Source organism: Brachyistius frenatus, unplaced genomic scaffold, assembly GCF_029030835.1.
Source record: "Brachyistius frenatus isolate BFR_SWC_R1_liver_20210118 unplaced genomic scaffold, ASM2903083v1 Contig_128, whole genome shotgun sequence".
In the NCBI taxonomy this organism is placed as follows: Eukaryota; Metazoa; Chordata; class Actinopteri; family Embiotocidae; genus Brachyistius; species Brachyistius frenatus.
In genome coordinates, this window is record NW_027210727.1 from 714,929 (window position 1) to 733,639 (window position 18,711).

General features: G+C 40.4%; 1 protein-coding gene across 1 annotated transcript in view; it reads right to left on the minus strand.

Annotated features, from left to right (window-relative positions):
- LOC138630082 (kelch-like protein 29) overlaps window positions 1-18,711 on the minus strand; it is a 207,447-nt gene that overhangs the window by 183,346 nt on the left and 5,390 nt on the right. Inside the window, exon 2 of the mRNA XM_069714193.1 lies at window positions 12,760-12,828. The gene's annotated coding sequence lies outside the window, so the exon portion shown is untranslated. The remainder of the gene's footprint in view (window positions 1-12,759; window positions 12,829-18,711) is intronic.

An 18,711-nucleotide genomic window follows, 5' to 3' on the forward strand; every position in this document is an offset into this window, starting at 1 on the left:
TGCCGAACATCAAGTCAAATGCTAAAATGGCCAGACTGAACTTTGATACCACTCACAAATAGGTTATGCCGAACGCATGAATTAAAAATAGGTTAGTTGAACACACTCCTATAAATAGGAATATATAATATTCATTATTGTGGGAGTTTTACCTGAAAAAGATAGAAAAAAGGTCTATACAAAAAAAAAACCAATATACAGAATAATTTAGCCTAATTAAATTAAATTAAATCCTTCAAGTTGTCTTTCTTAGCCGTTCTGAATGTCAAGGTAAGTTAAAAGGTATTTGCAGCTGTACTAGGTGAACCGCAGTCTGTGGTGTAAGCTCAGACGAACAGTGTACTGCCATGCTGAAATCTTCACAATAGCAATGCTTACATAGCAGATTGGATCTTTATATTTCTTTACTGCACTCCCATTAAAAAAGTACTTCTACAGTAAAGGCTGATGGGAATGCCATTAGTTTTAAGGAAATGATCATAAACCAAAGTATGGAAACCAATACAATTTTGATGTAGTTATATTGTTGCATGAAAACTGAGAGGCTTTCCAAAGTTAGCAAGCTTCCTTCTCTGGGGACTGTAAAAATATATATATCTGAAATTTCATGGCAATCCCTCCGCCATATATTTAAGACTAGACCTCAAAGATTTATATCTGGACTTGCGATTTGCCTGTAGCTGAACCTAAACCTGCCCTAAAAGACTTGAGGTTTTAGACTCGACCTCTCTTCAAAAAAATTAAAACCTCCATTCACTACTTTGTCAGAATACATTTCATTTCACTGTCACCACCAAAAGTGTTTGTAGAGAGCAACAGCTGACATCAGCTTACAAAGCTGACAAAGGACAATGTGCAACCAAAGTGTACTTAGAAAGCTCCGGCGCAGCTACATGCTACTTCATGCTTTTATTAGCTTGAAGTGGTGTTCGGTTACAGTTCAGCATATTTCAATAGACGGTAAACTTGTCTTTCATAACAATGTCGAGATTCTGACATCATCAGGGCAGAGGGGCATAGGGCGAAGAACAATGGAACTCAGTGAAAGGAGGCGGGTTTGAAGGAAACACAGACGGGCAAAGTGAAAGCAGAAACTGAATGAAAAATGTGTTTTTCTCAAAAGTCCAGCTAACCAAGTGGAGACACGGTTTGAGGAACGAGATCGGTGAAATCTGGGCACGTCTCCAATCAAAAGCAGTTCCGAAACAAAAGCCCTTGCGCTACCCAGAGAGCCTGCGTCCATTCAGCTACCGAGATCCTCCAAACCAAACAGTTTGGGTGACAGCTGGATTTTCACTCTTTACAATAAAGCGAAGCTTCGTTTGGACGATGTTTGGAATCCGCGACTGTGAGCCAATATACACAAGATTACAGCCCACCAGGGGATGGAGATGTGGTAAAAAAAAAAAAAAAAAAAAAAAAAAAAAAAAAAAAAAAAAAAAAAAATTACCTTTGTCCGGCCTCACGGGGAGGGAGCAGCAGACTATTAGCTGTGGCTTCCAAATGCTAATTTACACCTGAATGTGCGAAAGCTGCACCTTGGCATCGCTTGTGCATTCATACTAAACTAAATAATGCAACTGGAGGCACAAAACAGGGTTATTGCTATTGTTAAAGGTCATGAAAAGACGAGCCTTACTATGGAAGCAAACGGGGGCAGTGAAGCTGAAATGGCAACCAGCAGGAAGGGTCTTACACTAATGCTTTCTCCAGCTGCTCCACCTTAGGCTTATTGTTCCACTGTGCCTATCAGAGAGGGACGGGAGGCCATTTGAACAGAGCCTAGACTGGGACCGGGGCAACACACGTTGGCCCTCGCATGCTCCATTAAACCAGGAGCCGGGGAAAGTATGAGGTCTTGACAGTTCCTGGCTCGGGGCCCTGCAGCTGACACAATGACTAGCCCCTCGACCCTTGTCTATGCTGCGCTACCTTGTTTAAAATGGCTGCCTGTAGCCACGACCGTGGAGGTAAACAACGAACAAGAGGATCGAGCTTTCAAACACGCCAATGACCAACGCTGTTTTTTTTTCTAAAGCAGTTTTGTGTTCGAGTGTCACATGACTTTGATTTGTGTCTTATCTCTTCAAGATCTCAATCTAACGTTTTCTTTCATTATAAATCTGTAAATGAATACCTTTTGGTGCCATTACAAGTATTTGTAAAGGTAAAACACATGCAGAAATACAAGCTACCCGAGACAAATGGTTAAAACCACATTGAATCATAAGACTCACTAACTCACATGGAGAATATTGCCTTTTTCTCAAAGGTAGAGAACCGCTGGTCTGTGTTTCATCCCCAACACTCCCGTAATATCCCCCCCTCTCTTTCAGAAATACAGACTCCACAGCGCCTACTTTCTTCAGCCAGCGGACAGTTTGCCAAACAAAAGCTGGAACCGAATTCAAGTCTCATCTCAGAAAATGTTTTGTTATGCAAGCCTACTTGATAGTAAAAATAACTGAAGCATCAAATGATTGGAGGCAAAGCACAGTGGTGTGTTGGCAACAATAACTAGGCTGCAGTTAGCTATCCAGACTTCATTAAGCGGCATTATATGAGAATGAGGAGAGAAGGTCTTTGTAAAGATTAGTCATTTATATCTAAACAAACAACACAACTCTTATTTATTAAAGCACTGACTCCTGCTTATGGTTCGATTGAAGAGGCACTGACACAACAATGATTGAAGTCGGACCTCAAACATCTAATTTGTTAAATGCGTTCTCTACATTTCATTTTGAAATAAGCAGGGCTGCTGAGTTTACATTTCTGACACGTCATCCTGCCCATCCTTGGCTGCCAAATAGGCAATTTATTTGTATTGCTTCTAAATAAATGGTTATACGTAGAGGTTCGTGAGGGTGGCTTTAAATTTTCTAAACATACTCTGCTAAATAACGGCAGTAATGGTTCTTTTTTTAACTGAGTCAACTGCATTGAATAAGTAAACTATGCCATGACTTGACAAAACCTTGTATGCAACTCTGGAACAGGAATTGTTTATTGTGCTGTTCTGATTATCAAAAACAACATGGAAAACAAACAGCAAATAGCTTATTTGCTGAGGTTATCAATGTTAAGCTGCTCAGTTACTAAGAAGCTTTGAAGTCTGACCTCAAGGTGCAAACAGCAGGAAGATAGTAGACAAAAGAAAAAAGCAGATCCTGCCATCACCTAAGGGAAATATAAAGGTTAATTCTGGCAAGCCAGTTTCCCATCCCAGAATAGAGCAGGGTGCATAAATGATTATCTACTGCCATGAAAAAAAAAAAAAGCCTCTGATTGGATTCATCCACACCAGGGTCATCTCAGAACAAGAAACAATGCATCCTTTTCATATTACTACAGCATGTTTATATTCTAATTGAGATGGGCCTGAAGGGTCAACAACAACATAAAATAAAGGCAAACAGCGGGAGAGATCATGAAGAAGGACAGCCTCAAGTCAGCTGCAGCAGAGGGGCCCTGCTGACCTAGATCCAGGCTGAGTGGGGATGATATTAGCAAAGCAATTAAGGGAGATGACAGCCGTCAGGCAGGGTCAGACTGACAGGGATAGCAGTCTGTCTCCCTCCCTCTTGAGCATGTTCTCTTTCTCTCCTTCCCTCCTGGAATGGCTATTGATTTTTCACAACTAAACAAGAAGACCTCAGCCCAGAAGTGGCTGATTTGGTTAAAAAAAAAGAAAAAAAAGAATAAAGTTTTAAAGGGAAGAGGGGGTGCAGAAAAAATGAAAAGTGTGGATGGCATGGGTGCGATGTAAGGCAAAGGGACTCCAGCTCAGAGGTTGGCGACCCTGTCAGCTCTTCACTTGGATGTGAAGAAATCACTCTAGGCATGTCAAAAACTTCATTCCACAGAGATGATAGGGAAGTGTATCTCCTACCTTAAAAAGTAGTTCCATGTTTTTGCCATCGGGATGAAAATAATGATAATATTTGGGGTAAAATAAGGCAAACTGAACTTTTTTTTTTTTTGTATCCCCTGGTGTGAAGCAGATGGAGGCTGTACATTAAAGTTAATTCAGGAGATTAAATTAAGAATCAGTGCATCTGTAAATGTTGAATTTTTTATTCATTTGATCATTGCTTTGATCCGCATCACATTTCTGTCCATAATCTTTCTGCACACTACACACTTCAAGTACACTGCAAGTTCAGTATGTGCGTGATAATGCTTGGAAATTAAATTGCTTTTCATGAACAAATATAGCCTCGATTATGTTTCTGTTGGAAGTTTTTCACTTATTATTTTCTCAAACACCCAAAATAAAATACATAGTGTTACATTTTACCAACACTGCTTGAAAAAGTTGAATTATTTCCAAGAACTGTTCGCCTCCTACTACTTTAAGAAAAAGTGGATTTTGCCGATATTACACGTGTCGAGCAAAGTTCATTTTTCCATTTTAAATCTAGTTTCACACAGAGGACATTTTAAGCATTTGCTCACATTTTACAATGCCGCAGGTTCTGAAGTCAATGTCAGTTGAAACCAGAAATAAGAGAGCTGGTGCAGAGAGCGATAAAGAGTAAACAAAGGATGAGAATTTGACTGGTCTTTCACATGATAATTGAAACCATTTGATTATAATGACTCTGATTTAATCATTTATTCTGACTTCGAACATGCCGTATCACAAAATGGTAGAATCTAAAACAAAAAAAGGACAGACGGCAATATTTATGAGTTTTCTGATCAAGTTATGTTTCAGTGCAGGTGTCAGGAACATCATCATCACACGAAATCAAACAGAGAATGACGCATGTGCAGCTAAAACTCCAAGAGGGAAACCAGTTTATGGAAAATCTGATGTTACAGTGCGTCCGCGTTTAAATGCCCCCACAAACCATACATCCTTATTCGATTTCCAGCAATTACAGGAGGACAGTGCCACTTAGACACAGAGCACTTTACTGTATGTGTCACTCCATTCCCAGCATGCCTTGCTCCAGGCATGTGACTCAGTGGTGTTGTGTTCGACATGTCGGTTTTAATCTCCGATCTCGGTGGGTGGTTGTAAGCTTGACAAAAGCAGAAGAGGTTGACGTACTAAAAACCAAATTCTGCACACACAAAAAAAAAAAAAAAAACGGCCGAGTGGAACGTAAGTAACACGATGCGACAAAATGGCAGTGAAAACGCTTTGTGACACACCAAAGTGAATGTATACTTAGGCTTTTAACTTCCTCAGTTGTCAGGAGTCGTAATTCAAATACACAAAAATTTGTAGGTGGCATCTCTGAAGTAACACCTGTGAGACAACTGGATGGAATGGCGCAGAATTTTCATACACGGTTCACTGACGCATTTGTTTGTCTTTCATCAGCTTGTCTCGCCACAGAAGGTCAGTGTGTATAAAAGAGGGCTTCTTTTTTTTTTTCCAACTGCTCTCCAAAGCCAACAACACCTGCTCATCTGATACCTCAAGTACACTTCAGACTACACGCCTAGCTAGGCACTGAGCGCACACTGCACTGTTTTTCACCGCTCCGATTCTCCCCGCTACAGTGTCGAGTATTTTTATCAACACAAATTCCTGCCTCAATCTCGAAATCAATTTTACAAGCAGCACTTTCATTTTTCGGGGTTTACGACTTGGCGTTAGAGATGGGGGAGACGGGTGTGTGGCGAGGCTGATGTGAATTCGGATTATTTTAGAGCAGCGGGAGTTAAAACTGAAAGATGATTTGGTTTTTTTGCCTCAGCATTATGCAAAGATTTTGGAAGACAATTTGAGGGCAGAGTTGAGGAAAACCATGTGGTGCAGGAATGCACATTCACATATATGGGACAGCCTCTGCTGAGCCCCTATAGAATTGCGTTCACATGTGCACTACACGTGTGTGCCATCCATAAAACCGTACGAGGATCCCTTTAACAGTTTTACATGCTCACCAAATGCACAACCTGCGGATCAAGAGGCGCAATAGAGCGCAGTGATTGATAAAGCAGGAGAAAAGCTGAAGAACAAATCTATATTCTCAAGAGCCCAGCCAAATGCGTAACAGCAAATGACCTGTAGTATGCCAGTAATGGCTCACTATTTAATGTCTGTATTCACTCTCTCATCTCTGCTAAAAGTCTAAAGCAATAACCATTCAGATAAATGACCGCAGCCTTTCAAGCCCCTGTTCAAGAGGAGAAAAAGCAGTTATAGTTTTTCTCTGCCTCGCGCACATCAACCTTGGCACCTTTGTCACGCTTGTGAACAGCAGTGGAGAACGGCGTGTAGCATCTGAGACGGGCCCGTACATATGTAGGCCAGAGATACGTGCCATAAGGAGTCGCACCGAGCGGATGGCTATTAAAGGCTTATGTCAACATTAGGGAGATATCCAAATAAAAATTTGGCAGATGATACTCGGAACTAATTCAGAGTAAATGTTCACGCTGTGCCGTTGACCACAGATGATAAGGCGGCACATCTGAATTATTTGATAAGAGCCCCTGTTGGGAAATTAATTTCAGCAGAGAGCATTTGGTCCTTACAGAGCGCCGATGTAATTAAGGTTAAAAAGGTGTTTTCATACCAAGTCTGGAAATTGCTTCCTTTCAAATATATCCCCGTAAATCTGGACCTCGGCTATTCCCAATGTTGGTGATTTTTAACTGGTGCCGGTAAGGAAGCTAAGGTGCTGTGCAACAGCTCGACGCAGAAGGCGAAAGGAAATCTTTTTTTTTTTTTGCCCAGCAAACAGCTTAAATCAGCTCAAAAATTCCAAACGTTCAATCAAATTCAGCGAACAGCAAAGAGGAAGAAAATGCTAGAAGTTACGGCTTTTTACTTCCATCTCGCATATTGCATAATATAATACATTGTGAAGGCTCTAGTTTATATGCGCATCCTCTCAGCAACAGTAGAATAACAAAAATAAATACATCACTGGATGTAAATAAAAATATGACCAAAAAACAAAAGCTGCTGGAGGATGAGGAGGAAAAATCAATGCAATGTTTTGCAAAGATGAAGTTACCTTTAACTCTGATCCTGAATTACACACTGTTTTCTATCGAAGCATAAGGTAAGTGCTCCTCGAGAAATTAGGTGAAACATTACACCTTATCTGCTGTGATAACCATCTCACAACAGCATGGAAACTAATGACACGCTAAGCTTTGATTTACAGGTCGTGACATGGTGCCATAGCCAGAGCACAGACACCCAGTATAAAAATCAATACGGCATCACTTGCATGGAGGCCGACGCTCAGGTGTAGATATTCTTAAATAAGACAGCTGACATGACAGACACACAGAATGCTCTGAAATGGCAAAGCCTGCTGCTTGATATCATCAGGCTGCAGGACATCGTGACCGAAGGGGACACGAAGGTCTGGCAAGTGAGAGCCCAGGCACCACGCTTTACTTGCATTAAATTGCCAATTTCAAACGGGAATAAAAGGACATATTTTAAAGGGGCTTTTCGATAAATGAATACAACCTGCTAAAGTGTGTTTGTCGACGTCCGACTGCTGAACTGAATGATTTTTCGTTGCAGGTGTGCTTTTGTAAATCGCAGCTCCTGGTTCCATCAATAAATTGCAGCAAGCAAACAATACTATATCTGATGCCTCCTATTCTAGATGGATGTCATATGGTGTTTATCTTGAGCTCAGTGTCACTGTGGCTCATCCTTTTGAGTGCTTTCAGTTTGGATTTAGGTGAGGATTTCTGGTTACACAAAAGTTTAAACAAAACAAAGGTGTACTTTTTAGTGGAAGATGCCATTATGAAACGGGTTTAAAAAAAAAAAAAAGCTCTTTTTCAGCTTACAGCGTAATGAAACTAATAAACGCAATGAGCTTTTTGTAGCCTATCTAATTTACAATGTTGAAATGCCGCACAAAGGAGCATATAAAAACATTTTATTTAAACATGTCTATGACCACATGAAGGTTTGCCAAAGAAAGCGGCTTTGTACCTTTTTTAACTGCACAGCAGAAAAATTGTATTGTCAGGGCCAAACTTGATCTGACAGTTGAATTTAAATGACTTCAAATGTGGGTGTATTGTCCTTATTCCGCTCATCAACTCCAGATTGAGGAAAGTAAAGTAGTAGAAAGCAGTTACACACTTTTTCTCCCTCATGATGTGTTCACGCTGTGCAGTCCCTCAGGGTACTTTAGGGAAAAGAGACAACACCGATAGTGCCGCTCAAAGTGCCAGCATGCCCCATTCACAGATATTAGCCTCAATGGCCGGGATAAGATGCCATGCTAAAACCCCCGCTGTGTGTATGTGTGTGTGTTTGCGTGTGTCTGCCTCTTCGAATTCTACGCTCCTTTAACCGTGGGTCGACCCCCCGCCGTGCCTTACGTCTTAATCACTCCAGGGGCGTGCAGGAGACAATGCCTCACTGTTTATGTGACAAGAATATAACCGGGTACGAACGACAGCGCGCGTCGCACTCGCCGTTTATGAATGTGTGTTTATGTTCCGCCTCTGTCATGGTGTGGTAACGGCATGTGAATGGGATCCCAGTGTGACCCCATACCCAAAATTAGAAAAAAACAAACAAAAACAAAGGAGGATGCCACCTTCATTAGAAGGGCAGTGGCTGTGCGCTGCGCCAGCCGGAGGTTGTCTCCTGAATGGCAGCATGGTGGAGGCTTGTGACCTTGCTTCTGCATTTCTCCTCTCGTACCTGATAGCCCTCAGCGGCAAAGACGATATCAGACATGCACCTCATGGCGGCGAGTTCAGAGTTCATGTCATTAGTGACGTTACTTTTCTGCTTAGAGCACACCTTCACCCAGGCCTGCCCCCCATCATTTTCCGTCTCTACAGCTAAATACCTCCCCGCGCTGCATCCAGATAAACGCCTTTCTCAAGCCTTTTTCCCCCCTTGTCAGCAGGTGAAGACTCCTCCGTGTTTTAATTACTGCCAGAGGTAGAGGCCATCCTCAGGCAGGCAGCGAGGCAGTTTTTAGTTTTTTTTTAAAACAGCATATGACTTTACATGAGGGCTACTTCTGCTGCATTCAACAATGATGAAAAATGTGGCTGTGTGAGACGACATAATGACAGGCCATGAGGCACAACTAAAAAAAATATTAATTTAATGTCTTTATCCCCTCACAGCAGGACCGTCTATTATGTGCAGGCACATATGTGAATGAGCAAAAACTGTAATTATGTATTACAGACTTTACTTACAGACTATTACAGAGTAAAATGCAAAAAAAATTACCTATATTTATCACATTTTGTCGATTATAAGTGTCATTGAAAAATTATATATAGTTACAGCTGTATGACCTGGTTACTACGATATAAATGTTGGTCAAACGGAACAAAACATTTGAAGTTGTTATCTTGAACTTGAGAAAATTATTAATCAATAATGAAAAATGGTGCAGTAATGGATAGTCTTAAAAACAAATGGCCAGATTTGAAGATCACAGTAAATTTTTGATCTTTCAATTCAATAAATGTAAGTATATCCTTTTACATTTCACTTGAAAAAAATAATCTAAACACAAAGTCCATTTACTGGCTTTGGTTGAGCCTTCTACAGCACGGCATTGCCTTCATCAGTAAATGGTGCCATTGATTTAATCGCCAGATTTGCACAAAATCTGCTGTGGATATTCAGAGTTTACGCGTTTCCCCTGTGAGGGACACCAGCCCTGAAGCCACTGATCCACAGAACCCTCCCAAATCAGTGCATAAAGTTATAGCTATAAATTAAATAAATAAATCTATAAATAATCAGTAATGAAAACTTAATGTTCAGTCTAAAGTCAAGGTTAGTCCTCAATGATAACTGGAACTTCAAATTCAGATGAAACAAAGTGACCACTGGGGTTTTATTAGTATTCACTGACAGGGAGTCACCGCACTCTCCTTGTGGTAATTTACTGCTCTCCTCAACACCAGAGACGCAACTTTCTCATTAGCTGCTGCAGAGTCCCCTCTAGTCTTTTATTTACTTCCACCCCCGGCCAATCCTCCACAGGAGTGCAGCAGGTAGGCTGCCAGCTGATGGCATCTTCGTCTGAGCGGCTCTGCGTGCTGCCAGGGTACCGGTTTTCATCCTCGCAGAAGCTTGTCATCTATCATTACTTGAGGTGGCCCTGAGAATGATTGTGGCAGACAGCTCCTGCTAATCGTCTGGGGGCCCAACATAAACAGCGCACCAATGGGCAAACAAGGGTGATGATGACCATGGCTTCCCAAGGTATATGATTAAAGGAAAACTACTTTTTGATTGTGTTTTGTTCTTAAATTGAAGCAGAAGACTTGGCAAGATGTGGGATATTTTTGATCACTTGCAGTTTGTAATTTCTCTAAAAATATGGATCAATACTAGAGGATGTAGGCCAAATTCACACCAAGATTATATATAGTGGTTTAAACTTTTTATTTAAAATGAGAACAGCAGCATTCGAACTTGGCTGTGCAACAAATAACCACAGCAGGCTGAAAATGCATTTCAATGTGCTACTCTGAGCTCAATGTGATGCAGTTTGTTTGGAGAAAAAACAGTCATACCAACTAATGGAAAACCCCGAGATCACTCCAAGCTTTATGGGCCTGTGGAGACGGATGGTGACACCTTATAGCCGGCGGGGAACCAGTGACTATAACATTTCCAATTAGTGAGTAGATGGGTTGAATGCAAGGCAACAAAAAGTTTGAACACGTTTCTTGCATTATTCAAAAAGTGAAACAAATACAACATCTGAAACATATTGTGGTCTCTTTGTTAGAGTCTGCTGAAGCCAAAATTTACTTATTATGACACTAAATAACAACCAAAGAATAACCGATCGTAATGTTTTCTTTATACCTCTTTATAACCTAACCTATAGTTTCATGCCACAATCTGAGCTACAACCTGGGGCAACTGATTTCTGCATTACTGTGAAAGGTAGATTGACTGTCGAATACTGACAACCTCAGGGCTGCGGCCAAAAATAGCTCATCTGTGTTTGCCTTGTTAAAGTTACTGCATCTGATCTGATTCAAATCAAAAGCCCTCTGTAGACAGAAACCCTTTATTTCTAAACAAAGCTTTTATTGTGAAACATGTACAAGAAACTCTTGTGAGTGAAATCAGACAACAGCACTTAAGATGAGTAATCTCGAATGACCATTAAAAATAGCCTAATGATATTGTTGACTATATTAAAATATAAGTATGGAAATATACATTATTGACTACTGTGTATTAAGTTAACTGTATGTGCCCCGGATTATCTGCTTAATTTTTGTATTTAACAAAAGCACTACACCCCTAGTAAATAGGGCCGTGCTGCTCCTGGGTGTTCATGTGAGAACTGACTAAAGTCTGTGTAAAGAATGAAAAAAGAAAAAGAGAGAAATTCACAGCTTGCACCATGCACCTGTCTAAGTACTGGGAGAAAATGGGAGGTAACAATCGTTGGATACAACCCACACAGTTCTGACATCAGAAAGATGTTGTACCCTCCAACAAGCCCTTCTGTATGAGTCCACTGCTGACTTAAGGGCTGAGGTTCAGAAAAGCCCTGCTGCAAAAAGGCCTGATGTTATGCTTGAGTGGCCCTCATCACCTTGTATACCACTTGAACCAACAAAGTGGTAAATACCGGTGGTAAACAAAAAAACAATTTTAGCTTGATATTTCCCTCCAACATTTGATGGACTACAAGCAACAGCCTACAGCATTACACTAACTGTAACCTACTCTGGTTGAGACTACAAAACACAAGCTGCAGGTGCGATCGCAGGTGAGCCATTCCAAATGTAAGCTGAGTGCAGCATGGACTACCACAGCTCCGGACCACATAGGCCAAGCTATGAGCAGCCGCCCACAGCACACAAACCAAACACCATGCAGTGATTTTACACCTGAAACCCCCCAGTGAGGTCTGAACCCCAGCAAAGAGCACACATAATGAGTCCTGCTCATCAGTGATGCACTGACCCAAGACGGGCGCATACACATAATCACACACACACACACACACACACACACACACACACACACACACACACACACACACACACACACACACACACACACACACACACACACACACACACACACACACAGACACAAAGCCCCCCCCGGTGCCTGTGGCGCCCACGCCTGGTCACCTCGCTCAGGGATCAAAGGCAGTATGTCGTTCTAATCAGTCCTCACAGTGGGCAACCCCATTAATTCAATTCTATTTCATCAGCGGTGAGCAGACCACCAGAGGGGTCTGTACATTCCTGGGGTCCTGCGATCCAGGAGTAATCCTATCTCTTAATGACCTGAGATCAGACTCTAACCCCGTAATTGCTTGGAGACCAACTCGGTTTTGCGTGCCGACAGAATTGTGCGATCGTTGCGGGAGAAGAAACAAAGACAGACATAGCTCATTTTCTGGACACGGCAGGGAAGTCAAGCAGAATTAATGACATTATATATCAAACAATTCCAGACAATCGACCCCCTACTAAACCAGGCCAGCACCACATGTATACTCATGCACAGTAAGTGGAATCAAGGAATCAAGTGCTGGGCATTAAGAGAGGAAAAGTGGAATTGTTCCTGTTATTTCAGAGTACAATTAAATTATTATTTTTAGAAGCAAATTATTTTTTACTACAATAATAACATTAGTTATATAAAATAGTTGCTATGGGAAAACATAAGTGCACAATAAAATAATGAGGCAGAATATTACTGACTCGTATTATATTTTGCATTTGTGTCGCACTGTGCAGTATAATAAGATGTTTATTGGGACATAATGAGCTTTTCATATCTTACCGTACCTTTGGTCTCTGGTGGATGGGGATGCTCATCACAGACAAATTAGATCTTTTGAGTACTGATGTCTACACCTGCAGAAACAATAACAGGCGGTGAATATGGTGAGGCTTTAAAACAGGAAATGAAATGAGAACGTCTATAAATGTGGCCCTAATATTCTTGAGTTGACTCCATCTGTTAATGACGAAGAAGCAAACATCCCTCCACTCAAAAACATAAACAAAAAAGAAATAGCTGAGTGGGGAATAATGTGTATCAAGAGATTTATTAGTGTAGTCTTTGGTGTGGAGAACAGATAAATGATTACACCGAGACATGCGATGCAAAAGCTATCAATAACTGTCCTGAGAGAATATTAGAGGTCACCGGCAGATAATTTGGCTGTGAAAAAAGGCCAAACTGGGGGTGTATGGCTGGAAAGCTCTCTGGAATTTGGTAGCAAAAGCCTGATTGAAAAAAAATAAAACTGTTATAATTATATACAAAACCGAAGGCTCTGCTCTTTTTAAGATGACGACAAAGGAGAGGGTTCGCATGGGAAATGACACTTCAAAGGCCCTCATTGTCGAACGTTACAACAGCTCTGGTGTTCGTAAAAGCAGCGATCATCTGACTCCTTCATGGTGGCAGCCTTTGGAAGTCACCACATCTCATTCTTTGTTTGTGTCAGTCTTTTTTGTGAGAGAGTCTGTGCTGCTATGTTGAATCAGGGTACAAGAACATTTTCTTGTTAAAAAACAAGTAAAGAAAAAAAAAAAGAAGCATGGTAGACAGCTTTTATCACTTTGAAATTGTGGTTTGATCACAGCAAATGAAAGGAGTAAAGATCAATGTGGCAAACAAAGGACAAAACCTTTAAAGGATAAAAAAAAAAAAAAAAAATAAATAAAAACAAATCCAATCTATGGATATCTGTGTCTTGGTGATGGGTTTTGTCATCCGAGATGACCAAGAAAAAAACACATTTGCAGTGCAGCTTATGATCTGAAAATCAGTATAAACATCAAGTATCAGTGGATCCCCCGAATAATCAAAGAGAAGGGGGCTTTCTTTTAAGACATCCCCATACAGACAGAGACTTATATATCACTAAGAGATATGCCCCAGAGCAGCCTCCATTAACCAGAATGCAATGCAGCCCAACTGAGCTTGTGAATTCTGTTTCTTAGGTGGAAAATCTCTTTCCTATACATCAAACACACAACTGTAACTCTCAGGCATGTTCACGCACAGTAAGGCAATCTCTCTGAAGTAGATGGGGAGAACAAAAACTTAAATTAGTCTCTTTTTATCAGAATAAAAAATTACTTCTGGAACATCAGTTGTTACAATTTAATGAAAAGCAGCAGAAAAATAGTCCAGGTTTTTCACAGTCGAGCATTTTCCTTCATTTCAAGAAACCCTACTTTCTTTGAGCAAGGCACTGACAGGCTCCGATTGTGCCGGGCCGCTTATAATCACACCATTTGTGTTTGTACAGGTTTATGACGTGCAGGTACATTTTTCTCTGTCTTTCCTTTCCCTAAAGTATGTTGCCAAAAATTATCTTTAAAAAAAAGAAAGAAAAGAAAAACTGTGAAAAAGTTGAATTATCTTCTCCCCTTCAGAGTAATACACTGATGATATAGACTATTCTCGGGAGGAGCTGCTGAGTGGAGCCATATGTCTGAGGCAAAGCAGACAGGGAAACCTTTTCAAAAAGTCAAATGTTATTGAATGCTCATTCATCATGTTTTGCTGACTCTACTTCCAAGCCACATACATCACATCAGACTTAATAGTCTATAAAACATGATTTTGACTGCATTTTTCCTTTTAAGATGAAAAATGGTGGATGAAGGGATGTTTCTTTATTCTTGAAAAATAAAAGGAAAAATGTGATGATTTCCATTGTGATGATTGTGCAGGAACGGAAACGGCTACCTTGCCAAATCTTCCTCGAGAGGATGATAAGAGACAGTAGCTTCCCTGGTAGAAAACCATTTCTTTCCACCGTCAGTTTATGGAGCTAAAATGTGTCTGCTGTTGTATTGAGTCCAAGTCTAAAAACAGTTCTGACATATGGCTGTTTATTCAACAGAGCCAACATAATCCGGAGTGAAATCTCATTAAAAGTGTCCAACTGTGCATGTAGTAGAAATATTTTTTCAAAACTTGCAATGAATATCTACCTGAATTCATTATCTTCTGATGCCACCTCTAATTTCCCTTATGGCAAAGAAAGACTGAAATTTTAACTGTAAAAATACTGTCAAACTTTCAAGTAACACACTTCAAAATATAGATACTTAATAATGCAAAGGTTTAATGTCACAAAAACGCAAAAAGACTTTATGAACAGTTATAATACTGAGTAAGCACACTATTTGGCACTCTGGGGTGTAAACATGACTGAGAATTTCTTTGTTGTAATTCCGTTACTAGAAAATGAGTTGAAACCCCGCAGGAAAAATGTTTACTTTGCCATGAAATGAGAGATGTTTTCCATTAACTCCACACAAAGCGAGATCATTAACTACCTCATTGACTTCTCCCTATAGATTTATATTTTGTCTTCGCTTCCTCTAATGATCCATCTGCATATTTCTAATGAAACAGAAGCACATTCCGTCCAAAAATTACCACTAAACCACGTTTAAAATACTTTATAACAAGTGGTAGATAAAAAATGATCTTCTTTCATGTTCTGGATAAAAGTTGAACAGCACAACTTTACTCATTTCAGACAGGATGGACAGAAAAAAAAGTTCTCTTTGCAATTATTGAAAAGTTGTCAAAATGAGAGCCAGCTATAAATCAGCTATGCAATTATCAATTGATTGAAGTCGCTATCTAACGGTGAAAAACACTTGGAATTATAATACATCAATTTTAATGGCATCTCTTAATCAGGAGGCTCAGCAATCAGCAGACACCAATTAGGGCCTGGGAGATAGAGACCCACCATTAATAGTCAGACTTGTTCACCATCACATTGGCTCCATTCTCAAAAGGGTCTTGGAGCCATTTTTCAAGTGGACTATTCATTTCTGGGTGAAGGTTTTGTTGCAGGCTTCAGGATTTGTGATGTGACCAGGGAAACAAAGTAAAGAAGGACTCCTCCTAAAACTGCAAATTGCAATCAGCTTTGTGTTGCCCAGACTTGTCAAATTACCGCAGGCTGGCAGGACTACAGTTTCAAAATTTCTCTCATGAAATCAAAAGGCTTCTTTTCTGAGTGAAATGCCTACTCTGGGAAATCTGTAAAACTACAGCGGGGCCTGCAGGCACCGGGCAATGACAAGAGATATCTTTACAATGCCACCTTCAGCTGCTGCCTTATTAACATTATGGTCAGTTTTATCGCAGACAAAGTCTGTGTCGGAGTCTTTGAATGCAAAAAAATAAATAAATAAAAATAGCCAAACTGCAATACATAAAATGTACGAGCAGCACAGAGACCAAGCTGAAACACAGCCCTTTATGTGTTTCCAGGCGGGAGTTTACTTCCCTCTGATTCTCACTGCTCGTTTCCTTGGCTGCAGATATGAGTGGCAATTGCCCGACTTTCAACTCTACTCCAACGAACTGTATGGATGTAAAGAGAGGTTAAGTAACCAAGCTTGCATTTAAACACAGGCAGTTGTATAACAAACATCCCTATGAGTGCCATTTTTTTTGTTTTAAACGAACATCAATAGTCCAATTTTGATAGCTTGGTGACCCACTTGTGTTTCAATGGAGACAGCCGGAACTCCACTTGACAGACAAGAAGGGTACATTTTAGCCAGCATACTGTAAATAAAACAGCCCTTTCTCATTATTATTTGTCGCCAGATGTCGTACAGTAATTATTAATGATCCTGGTCATTGCTCTGCACATATTTATACAGGAAACATCTACTGCCAAAATGAATTAATCGACGCTGGAGTATATGTATGGAGGCTTAGGTGCTTGGGATGGGGCCAATATTTTATTAGCTGTTGTAGTCCCTGGAAGAATACATGCAAGCGAAGCAAACAGGTTGTAAATAGGACACCGTTTCAGATACACATCACACCTTCTGCAAACACATGATTTATGTATCCTCTTAACTCAAAAGCCACCTTTCAGCTTGCATTGTTGGAGTATGCAAATCCGACTGTGGCTGTTATGTATACTTCCATTAATTGTGAAGTATTTACATATTCATTCCTCACTGGGGATAAATAATTTACAGTTGCACAGTGAGCAAATCCTTCAAAATAAAATGTATGGTAAAGGATAAAGGCGGCTTGACATCACTGGCAGTTATAGTAATATTATATATAGGTCAAAATGATCTCAGAAGATTACTGGGAAAGCCTGCTTGATATCATATATTATGAAAACATTTAATATAATAGGTTTTCTTGTGAATACTATAACACTGCACAGCGCAATTACAGAAGCACTTGGACTATATACTGCATTTAACTTATAGTAGCGCCACTGGAATGACAGTAGCAAAGCTCAAAAAGTGTTATTGTAATTTCCCAAGGTTCTGAGAAGAAAGGCGAGGGAAATGAGTTCAAGTGACTTCAGTGACCAGTGAAATTTGTTTTCCTCTTGAAGTAATTTGAAGTCTGGTTTGCCTCAAGCGGACAGAGCTGGTTGGAGTCTGACATTCCACCTCAAAACCTGTTCCAGCAGGACTCGCTTTAAGCTCCGCTTCTCCTCAACGCAGATTCAATTATTAAATTTCAAATAAATTATTACATAATACATCCGTGTCCTTTTAAGGACCAGTGCACTCTCAAATAATGTCTGCTACATCCTGACTTTCCAACAACTCAGACATGCTCAGAACTGGTTTTATATTATATTATAGATGATGTTTATTTCAAAGTTGAGATAGGATAGTAAAGTGCACCTTATTAAAATGACTAAGGTTCATAAAAGAGATGCCAGGGGAGCTGTGGCTGTCAGATAGCCACAGCTCCCCTGGCTGGCAGAGCAGAAATATTCCTGCAACTGGGCTTAATGGGGGCCTGCATAAACAACAACAAGAATGACAGTGGTTTTATTGGTGGTGATGGGCCACAAGATAAATTTTAAAAAAGAAAGGGTTTCCACATCCACCTCCTTCTCCTCTCTCTCTCCCTCGTCCATGGAGCAGACCTGCGGTGCCATCATATGGGGCTAACAGGCTTAACCTGCCCCCTGTGGAGCCACTCACCACACAGCAGCTTCCCAGAGCGCAGGGGCCCCGAGACGCAGCCTCACAGGCCCGAGCCCAAACCGAATCCTCACCCCCTGTCCCCAAACATGTCAAGTGAATTTAAACACTTTATGTGGGTATAAGAATTATGGTAATGACTTCACTTTTCAAGTTGTTGTTTTTTTTTTCTTTTTGCAGAAAACCAAACACTTCCAACGTCACATTAAAAGACATTTTGGTTAAAGCTATGTGTACATTTATATCTGGGTCCTTATCTGCAAGTGTGTCCCTTGGCTCTGGCTCCTGGTGTCAGCTTGCTTGGTAGGCCTAATGGGTCCCTGCATTTTGTCGGGCAGTGTAGCTTGGCTCCGATTCCTGGAACGGGTAGCTGGTGGACTACATAAAAAATATTAAGGCCACGACAGCACAAGAACATGGGCTAATGCACAGCTCTCCACAAATTGCATGCATGTGCGTGGTGCAGTGCCAGACAACATAAATGAATCCACAAAGAGAATGAACTTCACCAAGAGGCTAGAAGGTTTTTCTTTTATGTTCAGGAAATGTGGCAGAGGAAAAAAATCAATTCTTTACCAAGAAACGTCCTTATTATTTGTAACGTGAAAAAAAATCCACAAATATACATCTATACTTAAATAATAATTCATATTTTACCATCCAACAACACAATCTATGAAAAATGACAAAAGCAAAAAAATAAAATGTTATCATAACTTTTCAAATTTCAGACTTAAAAACTGACTTTAAATGACATTTGAAAATAACCTCCCATCT